Here is a 20,530-nt window from a genome sequence, read left to right on the forward strand (position 1 = left end):
GGATGTTATTTGGTAGATTCATAATACTTTTTTTTTCAAATTAATAAATGCACTACTTGTTGGGATAGAGACTAAGGGTGTATAGAACAATGAAAATATAGAACTCCCAAGTACTAAACAATGTTATCGCGTAAAATTTGTTATTATTGAATAAGTGTGGAAATAAAGGCCATGCAGCAGAAATTGTCAGCTATATCTGATAATTTGACTAGTTTTCCCTTTTTCTAACAAATAAAGTACTTTGTTTAACATAATACAAATGATAGCAGGAATAGCCTCAAAATACCGGAGATTACAACAGACTATAAACACTACCACAACTTGAAAAAGCAGACATAGAAACACATTAAAACAAACAATGGACATGATGTACACAACATTTGTTCGTCATCAAAGTAAAAAAGATTACTACTTTGCACAAGACGTGGTAATAATGTAATATGCAATATCAACAGGAAAGCTATTAATCAAAAGAATAAACCCCTCAAATAATGTTAAAAATAGTCTTAATGGTTATATATATGCGTTATATTTGAAGTCAAATTGCCCCCGAAGCAAGTATGTTTCGAAGCTTTCTCATATGTGTAAACAACATATTGAACTATTCCAAGTTTTACCTTTTGATAGAGTTTACACTACATTACCTGTCAAATCATGATTATCATAAATCACATCAATAAATTGATAACCCTTTTAACTTCCGTCGCGACAGAAAGAAAATATGGCCATCTTAAAAATATCGAATCTAAAAATGTTGATGTCAATAACTCAAAATGTGATTACATATCAAATTAGAATAGGTGAATAAAGTCCATCGTTCCTGAGTAATATTGAATTCTTACAAAATATCAAGTGTTCTTTTGGTTCTGTTTAATATTCGGTAACAACTTATAAATTTACATAATTTGATATAAATGCCAATTTTATCTTTGTGCATGGCTGAATGCCAGATGTATTCTAGACTTATTTATCACTCGTGAGAGATTTTCTACATTCAAGATAACAATTTAAACTTTGAAGCAGACGACGACAATATGGCGATGATCGTTGCAGTAAACCCTGCATTCATAGCATATGTAAAACCTATCCATATCAATTTGGTCGTGCAGACTATTTAATCACATACAATTAATAAACAATAACCTTAAAGATATCCCAACATCAATATAGGTTTAAACTATACGACAGAAATGGTTTTAAATCAACATGTCTGGTCGCTTTATTCAACGCATGATATATTATCCTATCATACACATTTATTATACTTGGTAAGTTATACATTTTAAACGTTAATACAAAAGCTGTTCGTAGAACACAAGTACATAAATGCAGCTGATTGCTTCTCTATTAAACTATAACCGCGTATGTAAGTGACCTATTTAATATCAGTCTTTTTCCGTTAGATACCGGCGTAAGGCTCATTACTGGTGTATTAATATAAAGTACTAGAGTCCTGAAGATAAACAATAGCAGTGCGTCACAGTTCAGACAAAGTTTTAAGTGGTAAGTTTTTATGTATAATATTTTCGCTGGTGATTATTGAACTGTAAACTATTGTAAGTCGCGTATCTGTTATTATGAGGTAAAGCAGTAGAAATTAAATCTTAAAATAGAAACATTTTTATCAATCACGTTACCTAGAGTTTTCTGCGTTGACAAGCAGATTATTCTGTTAATATAACACCACGTGCAACCGGGCAGTAAGTTTCTTATTTAATTGCATACACTTTTTATGTACTTGTTTTGTTCTTGTAGATTTCAATTCATTTATTTATAGTAGTATTATCTCTATTGAATATTATATGTAGTTTATATAACAAGCATGTATTTATGGTATTCTAACACATGTTAAAAGTTGTCCAAAAAAGTATTATTATGAAATTTGAGAATAGAGAACTTCGGTTTTGATTTTGTTTATACGATTAAGTGTGTTGGTATGCTGCATGTGGTTCATTTTACATATAGATCTACCACAGCATTAAGTAATAAACGATTCCGTTCATTCAACAATATTTTAATTTCAAGGACGAAGGTAAGTTAACAACCACTATACTGCCTAAAACTTTCAATATTATACACGTTCTATTAACATATTGTTAACGTCAGTTGTGATGTCACTTTCCAGTCGTAAAAATTATTGTGTCGATGTCGTTGACCTGAAAAAGCTATTGTACACATTAAGACAGAAACAACACAGTTTTCAAAAGCTTCTTACTCAAGATTGGGATTATTACAGACATGTCATTAGAAATAAGTAAAATAATAAATTCACAGAATTCAAACAACAAATTTCACATACAATTTATTGATGAATTATATCTTTATTTTGATATATTGATATAAACGCTACGGAATTCCTATTATAACACGTGTGTCATGTTCTTTGTCGACAGCTGTACCATGCATGGTTAATCTCTCATTCTTTTGTTTTCAGATAAGTTAAATATTTGATTTAAAGACGACAAATCTACGACTTTAAAGGTAAAAGATAATTTAGTAAAAACAAAGAATTATATGCTTTCCACTCAGAAAGATAACAATTATCACTTAATTTTTTTTTAGAAGTTTTTTGCAAATTTCTTGATATAGATATATTGAAATAAAAGATGGTAAAATCAATTAAACATAGTAGAAAAAATTTAAAGATAGTAAAACAATATGAGCAAAAAAGGAAAAATTGTTTTTTTTTTTAAATTTGAATCGTAGAAAAATATGTGAAAGAGAGGCAAAAGATACCAAAGGGACATTCAAACTCATAAGTCGAAACTAAACTGACAACTGACAACGCCATGGGAAAAAAAGAAACAGACAAACAGGCAAACAACAGTACACAAAACCCAACATAGAAAACTAAAGACTGAGCAACACGAACCCAACCAAATACTGGGGTGATCTCAGGTTCTCCAGAAGAATACGGAGATCCTGTTCCATATGTGGCACCAGTCGAGTTGCTCATGTGCTCATGTAAATATGTTTTGACAGCTTTCCGTTGCTATTGGAAACCTTGCAGTTGATTAACCTTTTTTTTTATTTATTCCAGAAGACAAAAAGTATACGCAGTTCCCTGCAAACGTCTATAAGACGAAGAATACTTATTTGAAATATACATTAAGAATAAAAGCACCGCAACATAACTTTACATTCAAAGATCAGACTGGAAAAATACACAACTTGGCACACTTCTATTGGAAACTTCTTCTGGATGTTATAGTCGTAGAGATTTCAAATAAACTGTAAATTTAAAAACAGTCCCATAAGCATTTGACCAAAAAACATAGATTTCAAATCTACACAATGTTATCTTGATTTTAAGATTAAAACACATCTGAATTAATGTTCAAATGGAGTTACAATTGATAAATGAAGCACATTTGAAAAATGTACAGCTAGTGTTGAATTTATCTATATATCCAAAATAACAAGTTGTCGCTTTTATACTAGATTATCTTTTTTAGAGAGACGAGATAAAGACTGGTTGATGCTTCAGGTAATTAACATATATATAAAAAAACGATCATTATTTTCGACTTTGCCATTTTACAATAATAATTTAATTAAATATCAAAGTTTTTAACGTCGTGAGACATTACTTCAAAACAAGCTGCAATAATAAGTACAAGTAATTTGCACCGATCAAATTAATCCCTAAAAGAGCACTGTTTGGACAAAAGACCAATGAATCATGTGGTGAATAATAAATAAACTCATCTCATAGATCCCAGGATTAAAATTTTATATGCCAGACGCGCGTTCCGTCTACAAAAGACTCACCAGTGACGCTCGAATTAAAGAAGTTAAAAAGGCCAAATAAGGTACGAAATTGGAGAGCATTGAGGACCCAGATCTGCGTTCCTTACAGATCTCAGATCATACTTTGAAAGTAAATGTACAAACGTATGAGATAGGATAACCTGAGCGCCGTTTTGATTTACTAGAGATTATAGAATTCAAAAACAAGAAAAAAAACTGAAAAGATATCAAATAATTAACAAATGCTAACAACATCGTCTATATGCAACATTGTGTAATGCAAATTAACACAAACCAAACCGCCCTTTTGAATCGTTGGTATCATAACACTTGCCAATGGACAACATTATTTCCTAATGGACAGCCTATGAAAAACAATATGTCAAATGGGAGTCACATGGGAGTCACATGGGATGATAAATTGCATTAAAAAAAGAAGGATAGACATCACCATGCTCTAGAAAAGGGATGAAGACAGTTAAACTAAGAATTAAGTAATATGTGAAAAACAGAAGATCGAGCATTTGGAAACCTGTGAAAAACCTTGATGAACTCAAGTGCTCAGAAACCAAGGAATGATGAATACACTGCTTTTGAATAGTAAAAATCCTAGGGATTTCATTATTGAAAGTTGTTTAATTCTTATCGTTTGTTATTATTATTATTATTTCTCTATTAGTTTCTTCAATAACAGATTAATTTTAAAATAATATTTACACTATTGTAACATCGGTGAAAGACATTATTGGCAATCTTATCAGTCAAATTAGTACCTACATAATGTTATTATACTATACATCTGGTGGTGAGGAAGAGTAATCGATAAGTTTGAAAAAGTTTGGTACAAAAATAAAACAAAGCTTGTCCCGAATATTATTGAAATTTTCTGTTACTGAAACTCAATTGTGCACCATATATTTCCTATACGGGTGAAAAGGTGAAATCACAAATAACTCGATAAAATTATTAAGAAAAAAGAGTGCATGCCGAGGTTTACAATCTACGTTATCACTCTTTCTGTTATTGGTTATATGATTTATTACACTGGCTATTCAAATATTATTTTCCTTTTATTTATTTGTATGTTTTAACAGTTGTATTACTATCATTACGAAAGGTAACGTTCTTAAACTGTTGCCTGCTGAGTAATTTGTTGAGTAGAATTTACCCTTCTGTTAGTAAATTAAGAAAACAACTGTTATTTTAACATAACAAACATGTTAACCCTGTTTGTGTAGTTTGTAATACGAAAGAGGAGATTTTATATTATAGTTTACAACCGCCAGGGAGAAGACAAAAGGATGGTCATACATTGATTAATCAGGTATCTATTTGTTACAAAAATAACATTTGCAACGTTTAACAACCGGGTTTGTACTAACATGACCAACACGACGGGTGCCACATGTAGAGCAGGATCTGATTGCCTATCTAGAGCACCTGAGATCACCCCCAGTTTTTGGTGGGGTTCGTGTTGCTCAATATTTGGTTTTCTTTGTTGTTTGTCTGTTTGTCTTTTTCTTTTTTAGCCATGGCGTTGTCGGTTTGTTTTCGACTTATAAGTTTGAATGTCCCTTCGGTATCCTTCGCCTTTCTTTTAACAACAATATTGGTAGTTTACGTTAGTGTAGAAACTGTATAATGATAGTAAGCTTAATTATTTGGCGATAAAATGATTTTCATCCGGTCATAAATGGGCCTTTAAGAAGTGTCGGATGTAGATATACAATTAAGAATTGCCAAACGTTGCTGTCATATTAGTAAATCACACTATCTTAAGTAAATTTGTTTTTTTCACTTTGAAACACCGCATATTTAATACATTTCCCTTTTCCCGAATGTGACCTACCGAATTAGACTTATTACCGGGTTTGTACTAACATGAGCAACACGACTGGTGCCACATTTGGAGCAGGATCTGCTTACCCTTCCGGAGCACCTGAGATCACCCCCAGTTTTTGGTGGGGTTCGTGTTGCTCAGTCTTTAGTTTTCTATGTTGTGTTTTGTGTACTTTTGTTTGTCTGTTTGTCTTTTTCTTTTTTAGCCATGGCGTTGTCAGTTTATTTTCGACTTGTGAGTTTGAATGTCCCTTTGGTATCTTTCGCCTCTCTTTTAAACATTCGCAATTGTCATAAGATTTTGATTTCTTAGTATCGTAATACTATAGATAAAAATATCGAAGAATATGTTCGGTCAGTTGTCAATTCAGACAGGTCATCAATATAGAGAGGTATTCTAAATAGAAAAAAAAATCATTACAAAGATTTTGATGGTAATATAGTACGATGAGTTTTCGAATGGAGGTTGTTATTCAGACAAAATATATTTGTAATAAGATGACAATGAGGGAAAAAACGTCTTTTTCGTCTTTGAAAATGACAATAACAAACTAAACAGCTATCAAATACAATAAGTAAGCATTTAAAGAATAAACAATCAATATTGCCATAACAAAAACCTAAAGAAAGATATGTTATTCTCTATAAGTAACTGTGTTCCAATGTCATTTGCTTTTTGGCACAAACATAGTAATCGCTGTGTTCCAATGTCATTTTCTTTTTGGCAAAAACGTAGTAATCCTAGCATTGCTGATCTACTTGTAACTAATTTTTAGTGTTTGGCTTGTTTACAGTTTCACTGAAATTTACTCCCAGTTTATTTTTATTCATAGTCAAACATTGTTAATGTTGAAAGATACGGTCTTTAATCAAGCCAAAACAACATATATTGATGATATGTTATCCTGTTGCAGGAGCAATCGATTTTATTTCTTAATTAGAATGTAATAAAATGAAACAAAATATTAACATTGAATGAGGTATTAATCATGAAAATAATATATTGTACAACGAACAATCATTTATTTGTTAAATTGGAAGGGGAAATTCATAATAAACATGAGCTGAAATTACACAATAAGGGATTCATGTACATGTTGTAGCAGACAACAAACCGACCAAAGAGCAGAAAACAGCCCAAGGCCACCAATGGGTCTTCAACACAGCGAAAAAATCCAGCAACCAGAGGCGGGCTTCAACTAGCCCCTAAACAATAATGTATACTAGTTCAGCGAAAAATCTCCCTGGACACGGACTCCATTATATTGCATTAACATGTCTTTTTATCATATTTTTGAAACTGAAGTGAAACAGTAATATTTGATTAAAATACAATTATAATTCTAAACAGAAACTCCATAACCATCAACAGTTCACAACGTTGGAGATACTTAATATATGTGCTTTCACACTGAAATAAAGGATACCACAAAATCTGTTTAGTGTGCTTCATATGTTAATTAGCCTTCATCTAAAATGAACAATAAGGGTCGGTTGAGAATTAAACTTTTAAAACACTAGAAAGATGATTTTTCAGCTTTTCCATTGTAAACTTTCCATTTGTCTTCAGCTGCAGTAAAGCAGCGACTGCATATGGAGTATAACTCATCCAGTTGACATGATATTACGGTGCTTGAATATATTTCCACCCTATAGATTTACTGCTTACAAGAAATGTATTTAACTAAGGGTTCTAATTGGTGAAGTGGAAGTAGCTTCTTGGTAAATTTAAAGAACACCATCATGATATGGTTTGCCGTTAGGGAATATCAGTGTCACAGATTACACAAATATGTTCCACTTGTCGTAACGACAACCCCATTACCATTTCCTCGATCATGACATCTCCTAAATTTTACTTACTATGAGAAAGACGACATGTGCAACTAGTGGATCAAAATAATTCATTCTAAGTTCTTTTTTCACTATTTCTAAATGGTAATATTGTTGACATCATTCATTTTCAGACTACATCTGGAAATCGATTTCACTTTAAAAAGTGGTCTGTGTGCAAGCGTTTGACGCTATTTCAGAAAAGTAAACGCCCAATAGGTGTAATACCACCATTGATTTTCCCCTATTAGTCTTTGTTAAATTTGCACTTTTCAAAAAATTGTGCAGAATTTATCTTTGTTTCAAATAAAGAAATACTTGGCATGTGTAAAGTTTGATCCTGTCCAGTACTATAGAAAAAATTTCACATAACATTTCATTGCATATAAGAAAATAACCATCACTGGAAGTTAACCAATCAAATTTTCCCCCTTTTTTAACCTGTATACAAGCTTTAGTAACCATGTAACCTCAAGTTTCCAAAATATTCTATAGAAACCCCAAATAAAAAAATAATGGTGCTTTGAAATACCCAAGATATATGTTTATGACCCAGAAATGTTTTACTGCAATGAAATGTAGGATCAATTACCTACAACTGTCAAATTCAAGGGAATATTTTTTTTCGACCTATTTTCGTATGCAACCGGATGTGACGTACTATGATTTGGTGGTATTACACCTAAAGAAGACTTTTTTGTTAAATAAACTGAATGTGACTTTTTTCCTTTGTTATACTGGTTATTTCAAGCATTCCTGTCAAGTTTTGTCATAATCAGTTCAATAGTTTGAGAAAAATCTAGTATAATGTAAGACGACATCTGCAGCGATTCGAGCTAAATTTCTTCGAAAAATCCAAACCAAGCCGCATCATGATAGAATATAGTGTGGACCAATAAATGATCAAATATTTATCTCATCTGCCTACAAACAGTTGAATATGATACAAAAGATGACTTTAGGATGATAAATACTACCAATGGACCTCTTTGTCTTCCTTATAAGGTCTCTTTTGGTCCATTTATACCTCTCATTTCCTCAAAATTTCTACTTTATAGGCCAATAAATAAACATTTTGGGGTAACTTTCACTCATTTATGATAGAAATGTTATAATAAATGATTAATTGAAGTATTCAAGCTGAATGAACTATCCGTAAAAAAGTTTACTGTCTCCAAGGAGGTTTCAATAAGTCCTTACGTAAAACTTAAATTTACGCCGCGTTCCAGAGAGGGACATAAAAAGCTTCTCTTTTGGTGAATAATTTGTTGTTATTGCTTTAATAATAATTTCATTTACTAAAAACTATATATTTATTAAAGTATTTCTTAGGAAAAATTTTCTAGTATAGCAGAATATAAGAAAAAAGGAGAAAAAGCTCCCCAAAACTCTAAGTATGGCTTATTCTGTCAACTAATATTCATGGTAAAGTCCTATTTCAAGGAAATTTTCTCATAAAATGTGTTTTGGAGACTCAATCCACTCAGAATATTTCATTATTAGTAATATTTCACTTAAATAGCAAGAAATTTTAACACATGAGAGTACTCACAAAGTCAAAGGTGCATGTACAGCTTCCTATATTAGGTGTAATACCACCATTGATTTTCCCCTATTAGTCTTTGTTAAATTTGCACTTTTCAAAAAATTGTGCAGAATTTATCTTTGTTTCAAATAAAGAAATACTTGGCATGAGTAAAGTTTGATCCTGTCCAGTACTATAGAAAAAATTTCACATAACATTTCATTGCATATAAGAAAATAACCATCACTGGAAGTTAACCAATCAAATTTTCCCCCTTTTTTAACCTGTATACAAGCTTTAGTAACCATGTAACCTCAAGTTTCCAAAATATTCTATAGAAACCCCAAATAAAAAAATAATGGTGCTTTGAAATACCCAAGATATATGTTTATGACCCAGAAATGTTTTACTGCAATGAAATGTAGGATCAATTACCTACAACTGTCAAATTCAAGGGAATATTTTTTTTCGACCTATTTTCGTATGCAACCGGATGTGACGTACTATGATTTGGTGGTATTACACCAATATGGTCGGCACCTCTTTTAATTGAAAATGTATTATATAACTGTTCAAATGATAATCTTGCGTTCGCATGACACTTCAATATTAGGTAACTACCAATGTGTACTAAACACCAAGTTTCAATTACCATACATATGTCAATATTTAGCAACTATATTTTCAATCGAAGATAATACATAAATGATGAAAGGGACTGATATTCGGAGCATTGGGCGTTTTCAATTCCTTTGTTATTTGATTATATCAATAGATCTTATCATGAACTTCGTATTAAACACAAGTAAAGTGTATGTGTAATACAAACAAAGGCAATCATTTTTTATCATGCTTCCGTGAAGATATATATATATATATTCATCACGGTTGCACAAGCTTTGTCAATCTCCAAAAGAAGGCATTTGTTAAGTCATATAGTAAAAGCGTGTATAATATGGCTTTTCCAATATCGAACACCGTATCAAACCTCAATAACTATAAGTCCTCGAGCTCAGCTCTCGGAATTATATTGGTATCATAGTTTTTTACAGGTGTGATATTGAAAAATCCATATAATATTCTCTATTTATTCTGTTTTCATTATATTTTAGATTATCGAAGATAACAGATAACATGGGTAAGTTTTTATGTAATCATAAGTAAGTTTGAAAACAAATTCTTTGTTAAAGATTTAGATACTGATTAAGTCAGTACTTTTTTAAAAATCTGTTATTGCACAAAACTGCTAAACAAATAGCATAAATGATGTTATTTTTGTCGTATTCTAAAAGGTATATCTGAGAATTTTAACATTCAATCGAAATATCAATAATTTTTCTTTATTTAACATTTTAGTCTGAATTCAAAACGATAGCATTTTTCAAACTGTGCCAAAATACATCATGCAATCATTAAAATGTTATTAAAGGTGTGGGTCACGAAGTTTTTTTTCAAGGTACTGCCTTTGCAAATGAGTCAGACTTGGTAAGAACTACTTTCTAGATATTAAACAGAAAAACTAGGACCAACGCACTCGTTTTCTTGCTGCATAACAAAATCATTAAACTACACATTCCTTTATAAGAACAGTTTTAGGCTTTATCTTTCCTGCTACAACAAAGGTAGAATTTTGAATTGGTGAAAACATTTTCTTTCAATGTAAAATAGATGAATTTGTAGGATAAATTGTATTTTTTCCATTGAAATAAATTATATTTCTGCGTTTAATATTTTAATCTCAATTAAAATATAGACCGATAGCTTGCTACTAATTGCAATCAAAATTTAATTTATACTCCAAACAACTTTCAATGCGAATAAAACAAATTCCACAAAAATACAGTACCAGATTTGATCTTTTCAAACTAAATGAAATATAGGAGGATAGTAGTATTTCAAACTTGTACAAAAGATTTTAACCAACTGAAGTTAAATCAAAAACAAAGCTGTTGATATAAATATGACATAAATATGATGTTAATATGTAAAAATACAGTAACAGGTATATCTAAATATGTGAGTAGATCAAATTGTGTAAAGCTATATTATTGACGTATAAATACTGTTTAACATTTCATTAGACACAAAAAAAAAGCAAATTCAAACAAATAAACAAGGGCCAATGTCTAATATTAACATAAATAACAAAAAGCAAAGAAAACATAAATAACAAAAAGCAAAGAAAAAAAAACCCGAAAACGAATACTAAAAATCCATGTTTTTAAATAAGTCATTTGTTTATCAAAACACTTTTATTTGGAGGGGTATTGCCTATTGATTGTTTTGTTCTGTATTCCCTTTCATGTTAGCTAAATATATGCTTAAAATCGATTTTCACATCCAAAAACAAACATCGATTTTCATATCCAAACACAATATTTTTCTTTTATGTTATTGGAAATTTATAACAGATATAAATGACTTAACACAATTGTTATTCTCAACGTCATTTACAAGCCGGAAATTCGTCAATATATTGCACCAGGTTTCAATAGTACAAGGATGTATGTATTTCCTGTTTTGTATTGATACAAACGATACAAAACAATATTTTGTGTGTTTAAAATAGAGAAAACTTCTAATTTTGTCCTTTGACAAAAACCGTTTTGAATTTGTTGGCTTTTGTTCTTTTTGACATATGTGTTATGTAAGTTGTTTTTAAAAGATGTGTGTTTTCGTTTATCATTATAACATTGAGTCACATGAAAATAAATATATACGAAACTTGTACGTTTTTTTTATTGTATCATATGGCAATCCAAGAGATGCACATGAGTGTACCGCCCATTTTGGAGGGCCATGCGTTATCCAGTCTTTTTCTTATGTACTGTTTTGTTGAATGTCGTTTGCTTGTTCGTCTTCTTATGTCATGGTGTTTTCCTTTCTTTTTACCATGGTGTTTTCTTTAGTTTAACCATGGTGTTTTCATTGGTTTCACCATTGTGTTTTTCTTTGGATTTACCATGATGTTTTCTTTGGTTTAACCATGGTGTTTTCTTTTGGTTTTACGATGGTGTTTCTTGCTTGACATTAACGTATGCTTTCGATTGCAACATTGGTATCATTTATCGATCTCGTAGCGAAAAGGGTTTAATGACCTGGAGTCGCTCATGTATGTATTTGATGGAATATGAGCAAGCCTAAACAGGTAGCTATGGATCCTAAATGTGGATCATTTCATAGAGGAAAGTATTAAGTTCATTTCCTTTCTTTATCATTTTAACTGTCATGAAAGTTCCTATACGTAAAAATGAAGATGAACATTTGATGATTGTTATATAACGTATCAAAGAACATCACAATCAAACATGTAAACATTTAAGTACTACCCATATCTTAAAACTTGCTTATTGTATTCGATTGAAAAGATTGCATTGTAGTAGGAATAATAACGCGCGTAGAAGGCCTCATATTTTTACGATTTTTTTTTCGTTTTATTATGTCTTTAATTAATTGATAAAGTTACAAGAATCATAGATCAATGCATATGTTTTGTTGGCCAGTTTGTTACTGATAAAAGCTTTGAAAGATTACGTTTACAATGATAAGTGTTTAATATCTAATGGAAATACAAAAGTCGTACATAGTTTTAATTGATTTTAATGAACAAGCCTGCGTATTGTAGTATATACAACTAGAATCTTTTGGAACGAACTTAAGTTGAGCAAAATGAAGCAAAACTTGCCTTTCATATTGAAAGGTTTTGTTATTGAGAATAGTGTGCTGCTGCGAGATTTTCATTGTTTTTTTTCCAAAATGGGAAGTTGTCTTCCAAAGACATTTCAGAGCTTCTGACTAGCTGGTATATTATTTACGATTATTATTTTGTATATTAGTGGAATTTTTATGGTTTATTCATATCTTAAATACATGATTTATCAAATTTGGATATCTAAGCATCTTTCATGTTAGAATTAGTATAAGGACAAACCTTCTCCTTGCCGAATCGGAACCTCTTTTGTTAATCTGTGTTGTTAAATGTCACAAGTCAAAAAGGGCAAATCATAGGACTAATTTGACTATATGTTCATAATGCTTTATGACTGGTGATGATTAGATCACACAATTGTGATATATTACTACGGTATGCTTATTGCATCCACAGCCAAAGTAATCAGTCGGTGGACACATTGGAATATTAAATCTTTAAATCAATACTTAAGTATGGTTTGTAATAAATTTTGAGCCCTGCTGTCCATATGATGTTAGAGGGGGGAAATGTTTGAGTACGGACTCGAGAGATGGTAATACTACAAACTGGTATTTTGGACTAGGCAAGATAAAAAAAGATGTGTATAGTTCATTCTACATTACAATTTTCCATTATGAGGCTTTTGAAGTTTATGCAAATATTCGTTTCAGTTTCACTGGAAGGAAAACATATTTCCTGTTTCCATAATCAAACGGAAACGGATACTGTCATAAAATAAATAAATATCAAGATCTCCATTTGGGTGTTACCTGAACATTATTTGAAATGGAAGATTCGTTGAAGGTTTGTGGTGATGGGTCATGTATATTTATGTCGTGAGATAAAATATATTGCATAATATCTAATATTGTTCTGTTGTGAAAATAAGGTTGTATTTCTAGGAATTGTTTGCATCGTCATATATCACTTTACATTATATAACAGGAAGCAGATACAAATGTTTAGAAGTAGAACAACATATGACCAAAGATGAAAAGTTACATTATCATTGTACCCTTGATAGTTTTTATCAAATTGTAAGACTACTCATTAAACGTTGTGCGTTTTAGAGTCGCACATACTCTATATACTCATGTGTGTTGCTGAAGACTGAGTGTATATTATCCTCTAGATGTTTTGCTTCCCATGTCTCCTTAAATTCATTTAAAGCTATGATATTAAGTAACCTTCAAACTGTAACTTATATCACAATCATTTACAAAATATAGTGATTATAACATAGCGTTAAACAACACTGAAACAATAAAAGAAAGCAAATTGATACCAAAAACTTCCAAGTAGTATACTTCGGATAGTTATACATGTATATGAAGCAAATACAAGTTAGGATTTATCACAGAAAAAAAAACTAATTTCTCATTCTTTCCACTATTGGTCTAGATTTTGAGATTTGTGGTCAATGTCATGGAGACAAACCCCAAACATCCAGAGTTTATTTCTACTTTTATTTTTCAAATTGTCTACAAATCAATGAAACCGTAATATTAGATAGGTCTTAAAATGAAAGATAAAACACGTGAATCAAATTAACACCACACATTACAGTGAGGGACAAATAGAGGAGTGTTGATACATTTGTACGGAGTCTTTGTGTCTCTCTTTTATTTTATTTTTTTTCAATCATTTTATTGAACTATATAATTTCTTTTTAAATATCACAATAATTGACAACGTCAATGGCAATTAAAGAAGAATATTTGATTTGACTATATAGCGTACAAATACATTAGGATTATAGAACATATCATTTCATTGAATGGTCCGAAACAACAACAAAGGAATAAAACTAGAGCGAGGCAAGATATACCAGCTTGATAATCGATAAAAATCGGTTGATGATCATTTTCGTTATGTTAATGTGTTCCTGTGAAAATGACGTTATCCAGCACGCATCGTTCATGACAAAGGAAAAAGAAAAGGTGTAAGGAAAGAACCACTATGGGAAACTCTACAATCAACAAGCAAACAAAGGGCGATCTGGTGGAAAACAGTTGTTTAAAATAAGTAACGTATATAAAAATGTTTTAAATAAAGTAAAAGTAAATTAATTTTGTCCATCATGATTCATGTCCTTCTTATTACTGTGGTTTTTAGCACAACATTGGAAAACCTTTTTAGTATAGTCATGAAAAGACTTATTGTTTGGTATAACATTTGTACATTCTTGATTGGAGCTGTTTTATTGGATATCTATGAGTTTCTATTTGTAAAAGGTTTGGATCGCAATATAATGATTTTCTTCCACAGCATATCGAAATTGATAACGTCAGTACTAGTTTATTTACTCATCGTGTTACTACAGCAATAAAAAATCATTTCTTGATGTAACAAGCATCGTTCAATGTCATGTGCTATAAACATGCATTCTTGTATATCAGTGAATTATTTAATGGTAATTCCACTCAATCAAAACTATTGTGTTTTACAAAATCGTTAATTTTAGTATAAGCTTAGCTCCAATTATTTGGAATCGATATCGTATGTATGTTAGTCGTATATTGTAATCTATTCACAAATATAATTCAATAATATTTTTGACAAAGTAATTAAATATTTTTAACAAACCTGACAATCTGCAACATGACAAACGCTAATGCTTCGAGGTTTGATAAAAAGAAATGCCCAGAGAGCTGATTTTGACATGGTTGTCAATAGTAGATACATTTTCTTCGTATCCTAAGATGACTGATTTCATTTTAAAATTATAAGAATGGTTTTCCTAACAACTTGTTTAGATTGAATAGTTCTAATAACAAAGTTATACAATTCGGCGTAAGAACTGTATCTTTTACTGTAAATTTGGTGAGTTTTTATATGACTGGACGAAAATGAATGTCCCCATTGTATTACGATAGCTGAGTCATCATATTCATTTATCAGGCTTAATGTTCAACGTCACATTTTTTGAACTTTTGTTATTTGAGCATTTGTTTGCCTTCCCAATTTAGATGAGGCTTCTGGTTTTGTTGTTTTTTTCGAGTTGCATCCTTAATGTCGTTTTCTTTCTACCATGAATATGTTTACGGATTGGTTGAATGTCCTAATAGATAGTATTTGTGTATGTCAGTAGTTAACCCTTCAGCAGCAACATGTTAAATGCAGTAAAAAGACCTTAAATTTAGGATAGAGTTTTTTTTTTTTTTGTATTTGAAAGAATGATTTATGTAGAAAGGTATCTGATGATAATTCAAAAGTTCATAACCATAATCAGTTATTAACCAGTTCATAACCATGCTCAGACTTTAGTATTCTGTGTTGTGTTTTGTGTACTGTTGTTTTTCTTGTGGGCTTTTCCTTTTATTTTGTAATGTCGATGTCAGTTTATTTTCGACCTATGATTTTGAATATCTCTTTGGGATCTTTCGCCTCTAATTTATCAACGAAAATAAAGATTAACTTGTACTATATTTCTAGTTACGTATGAAGAAAAATTCATATAAGTAACTATGCTTGTTTCTGAATCCTAGTTGTTTATTTCATAAATATAAACTATATTGTTCTGCGATGAACTATTTAGATAAATATACGTTATAACAAACCAGGCGATCGGAAAGGAATTAGCCAACGAAACAAATAACATCGTGACGTTAATTATTATTATAATAATTATTATTCTTACCAATTTTATTGTGGTATTATATTATAATTACTATTTTTTTAGTCTTATTATTATTATTATTATTATTTTTTTATTTATTTTATTATTATTATTATTATTATTATTATTATTATTATTATTATTATTATTTTTGTTGTTTTTCTTATTATTATTATTATTATTTTCATTTTTATCATTATTATTATTATTATTATCTTTATTATTATTATTATTATTATTATTATTATTATTATTATTATTATTATTATTTCTACTATTACTATATATTACTACTGCTGCTACTACTACTACTACTACTACTACAATGTATACTAATATTTCTTATTAAAACGGATTTGAAAGCTTTGTAGTATCTAAGGAGATATTTCGTTAACTTACAGGTATCCCTTATTCATTTTTTTCCTGTCATAAATAATCAATAAGTATCAAAAATAGATGTAGATTATAAATAAGAGACAATAATTATTTTTTAAATTTCATACAGTTCAGTTGATTTTTTTTTCAATTAAACATTTGTAATGCCATCTATCAGAAGCTGCGCAATAAAGTTTTGTTGTTTTTTTTTTCATGCTTATGACGGAGTGGGATAGAAGTAAAGGTATTTAACAAATCGATGTAACTTCTCCTTTCTAATTGATTTGTAAATGTATAAAGGCTGGCTTTCAATATTTCAATTTATGTCTTCATGTGTACATATTTTTAGGCAAGTAACATTATGTAACATGTGGTTTTGTGAAGGAACATAAATATACCATGATATATTGAGAAGTGAAATAAAGGTGCGTATGTGTATTTTGTATGAGAATTATTTAAACATTTCAATACTCAATGTTTTTATCATTAAATATTCTTAATTATTATTTTCATATGCTTTACTTGATAATGGCTGTATTGTATATCAATCAGGCAATTGCATTTTATTGATACTTTCGTAAATTTTAAATATTTATCGATGAATTCACGGTACGAAAAAGATTGTAATTTTTGTTCCCAAAACCTTTCATTCAATTTTTTTTTTCATTTTTTCACTTGTTTACGATACCGATTCGTAGTGTACTGACAACACCATCTTAACCTTATCACTACGTCTATAACGAATACCCTTAATAAATACTACAACTGCTACTACTTCTACTATACTACTACTACTACTATTAGTAAAGGTACAATTACTACTCATATTACTGATAATATTATTTCTACAACAAGCTTCAATTACTACTACAACAATACTTTTATTATCAAAGCAATTATTACTGCTATGATTTAAGTCATAATTACTACTACTACAAACGCTGCTACTACTACTAATACTAGTACTGATAATATACTACAAAAGTACAGTTACTACTACTGCTACCATAGCTACAATAATTACTACTTCTAAAGCTACCACTATTAATACTACTATACTACATCTATTAAAGCTACATAAACTACTTACTATTTCTAAGCTACAATTACTACAACTATACCACTATTATTATAGCAAACATTTACTACTTAAGCTAACATTTCAACTACAACACCACCAACAACAACAACTAAAACAACAACAACAACTACTACTACTACTACTACTACTACTACTACTCTTCTAAAGTACAATTACTACTAGTTCTACTACTACTAAAGCTAACATAGCTTCTACTTATAAAGCAAAAAACTACAACAACAACTACTACTATACTACTTCTACCAAAGCTGCTACAATAATTACCACTTCTACTTCTGTTTCTATACTGCTTCTACTTAATCTACAATAACAACTACTAATAAAGCTACACTATCTACTACAACTCAAACTTCAACTACGAAACATACTACTCCTACTACTTCTTTTTCTAATTCTATAAAAACTACAACAACCTTTCCTACACTACTAATGCTTTAATAACAACTACTACTCAAGCTACAATTACTACTACTACTAAATCTACAATCACTACTACTATCAAAGCCACAATTACTGATGCTTATACTAAAAAAGTACAATGACTTCTACTTATACTACTACTACTACTATTTTTATTATTTCAGCTTCCACTTCTACCGATACTAATAATATTGTTGCTACTTCAACTATTTAACTGCTATTTGTGAAAAAATAACTGTTAGAGCTACCTCTCCGATTTCTTGTACTGCTATAATTGTAACTGACAAAATTCTCCTGATATATCTATCGTTCCTTTTATAACTACTACTACAACTACTACTACTACTACTACTTATAGTAATTATTCTTCTTCTAACGCTACAATTACTATGACTACTACTATTACTACTACCACTACTTGTAAAACATCTACTAAAGCAACTATTTTTGTTACTACTACTAATATTACTTCTACTAAAGCTACTATAACTATAACTACTATTAATTATCATTCTACTAAAGCTGCTATTACTACTACTTCTTCTACTAATATGACTTCTACAAAACCTACTACTACTATTACTACTTCTACTTCTACTAATTCTTATTCTACTAAAGCTACAATCACTACTACTATTACTATCACTACTACTATCAATATTACTTCTACTAAAGCTACAATTACTATAACAACCACCACTAATATTATTACTTCTACTAAAGCTATTATAACTATCAATATTACTTTTACCACTACTACTACTTCTTCTACTAAAGCTTCAATTACTTTTACTACTACTGTTATTATTTTCATTATCATTATTACGACTATTTTAATTATTATTAGATTTAATATTACTACCACTAACACTTCAATTACTTCTAGTACATCTACTACTACCACAACAACAACTTTTACTACTACTGCTACTACTTAAATCACTACTACTACTACAGCTACAATTACTAATAATTATACTACTACTTAAGTACAATTACTACTACTACTACTAATAATGATAATAATAATATTACTTCTTCTACTATAAATTTTCAATATCTTTATTATCACAACTTCTACTTTTACTGCTATTAAAGTCAATTATTTGACTGATATTTGTAAAAATATAACTGTTACAACTACCGCTTCTATTTCTAGTATAGTTATGATTATAAATTACAAAATTGGTGTAAATACCACTGATACATTTCTCGTTCCTTTTATAACTAATTCTTCTACTACTTTTACTAATACTTTTTCTTTTAAAGTTACAATTACTATCATTACTACTATGACTATTACTATTACTACTACCATTACTAATACTACTTCTACTAAAGCTACTATTACTGTTACTTTTACTACTACTACTACAACTTCAACTAAAGTAAATTACTATTACTATAACTATTACTACTACTACCACTTCTAATACTACTTCTACTGAAGCTTCTATTACTAACACTTTGACTTCAAATACTACTAATACTACCTCTACTTAAGCTACTATTACTCAAACTATTACTACTACAACTACTCAAATATTTCTACTAATGCTCCTATTACTATTACTATTACTGCAACTACAACTTCTACTAAAGCTAAAATTACTATTACTTTTACTATTACTACTACTACTACCACAACTTATACTACTTCTACTAAAGCTACTAGTGCTATGACTTCAACAACTATTAAAAAATACCTCTATTGAAGCTACTATTACTAATACTGTTACTACTACAACTACTTTTACTAATTATTTTTCTACTAAATCTACAATTGCTATTACTACTACAACTACTAATACTATTTCCACTAAAGCTAATATTACTATTACTATTATTATTACAACAACTTCTACTAAAGCTTCAGTTACTTTACCTTTTACTAATACTACTACTACTATCACTTCTAATACTACTTCTACTAAAGCTACAATTACTATTACTATAACTACTTCTACTACTTATTCTACTAAAGTTACTATAACTATTACTACTACTAATATTACCTTTACTAAAGCTACAATTACTATTACCTTTACTACTACTACTACTACTACCACTTCTAATACTATTTCTTCTTAAGCTACTATTACTTTGACTTTAACTACTACTAAAACTACCTCTACTAAAGCCTCTATTAGTAATACTATTACTGCTACAACTACTTTTACTAATTTTTCTTCTACTAAAGCTTTAATAACAATTACTACTTCTGTCTACTGAAGCTACAATTATCATTAATATTATTACTACTACTACTACTACTACTACCACTACTACTAAAACTTATACTACTAATACTGCTTCTACTAAAGCTACTATTACTTTTACTACTACTACTACTACTATTACTAATTCTAACTCTAC

The 20,530-nt window shown here is 29.8% G+C and overlaps 1 protein-coding gene across 1 annotated transcript in view; it reads left to right on the forward strand.

The window, feature by feature from the left end:
- Positions 1 to 1,337: 1,337 nt before the first annotated feature.
- LOC127712202 (uncharacterized) overlaps positions 1,338 to 20,530 on the forward strand; it is a 55,932-nt gene continuing 36,739 nt past the window's right edge. The window contains exons 1-5 of the mRNA XM_052218500.1: positions 1,338 to 1,503; positions 2,435 to 2,481; positions 3,456 to 3,487; positions 5,023 to 5,074; positions 10,060 to 10,085. The gene's annotated coding sequence lies outside the window, so the exon portion shown is untranslated. The remainder of the gene's footprint in view (positions 1,504 to 2,434; positions 2,482 to 3,455; positions 3,488 to 5,022; positions 5,075 to 10,059; positions 10,086 to 20,530) is intronic.

Source organism: Mytilus californianus, unplaced genomic scaffold (assembly GCF_021869535.1).
Source record: "Mytilus californianus isolate M0D057914Y unplaced genomic scaffold, xbMytCali1.0.p SCAF_8, whole genome shotgun sequence".
NCBI classification, from domain to species: domain Eukaryota; kingdom Metazoa; phylum Mollusca; class Bivalvia; order Mytilida; family Mytilidae; genus Mytilus; species Mytilus californianus.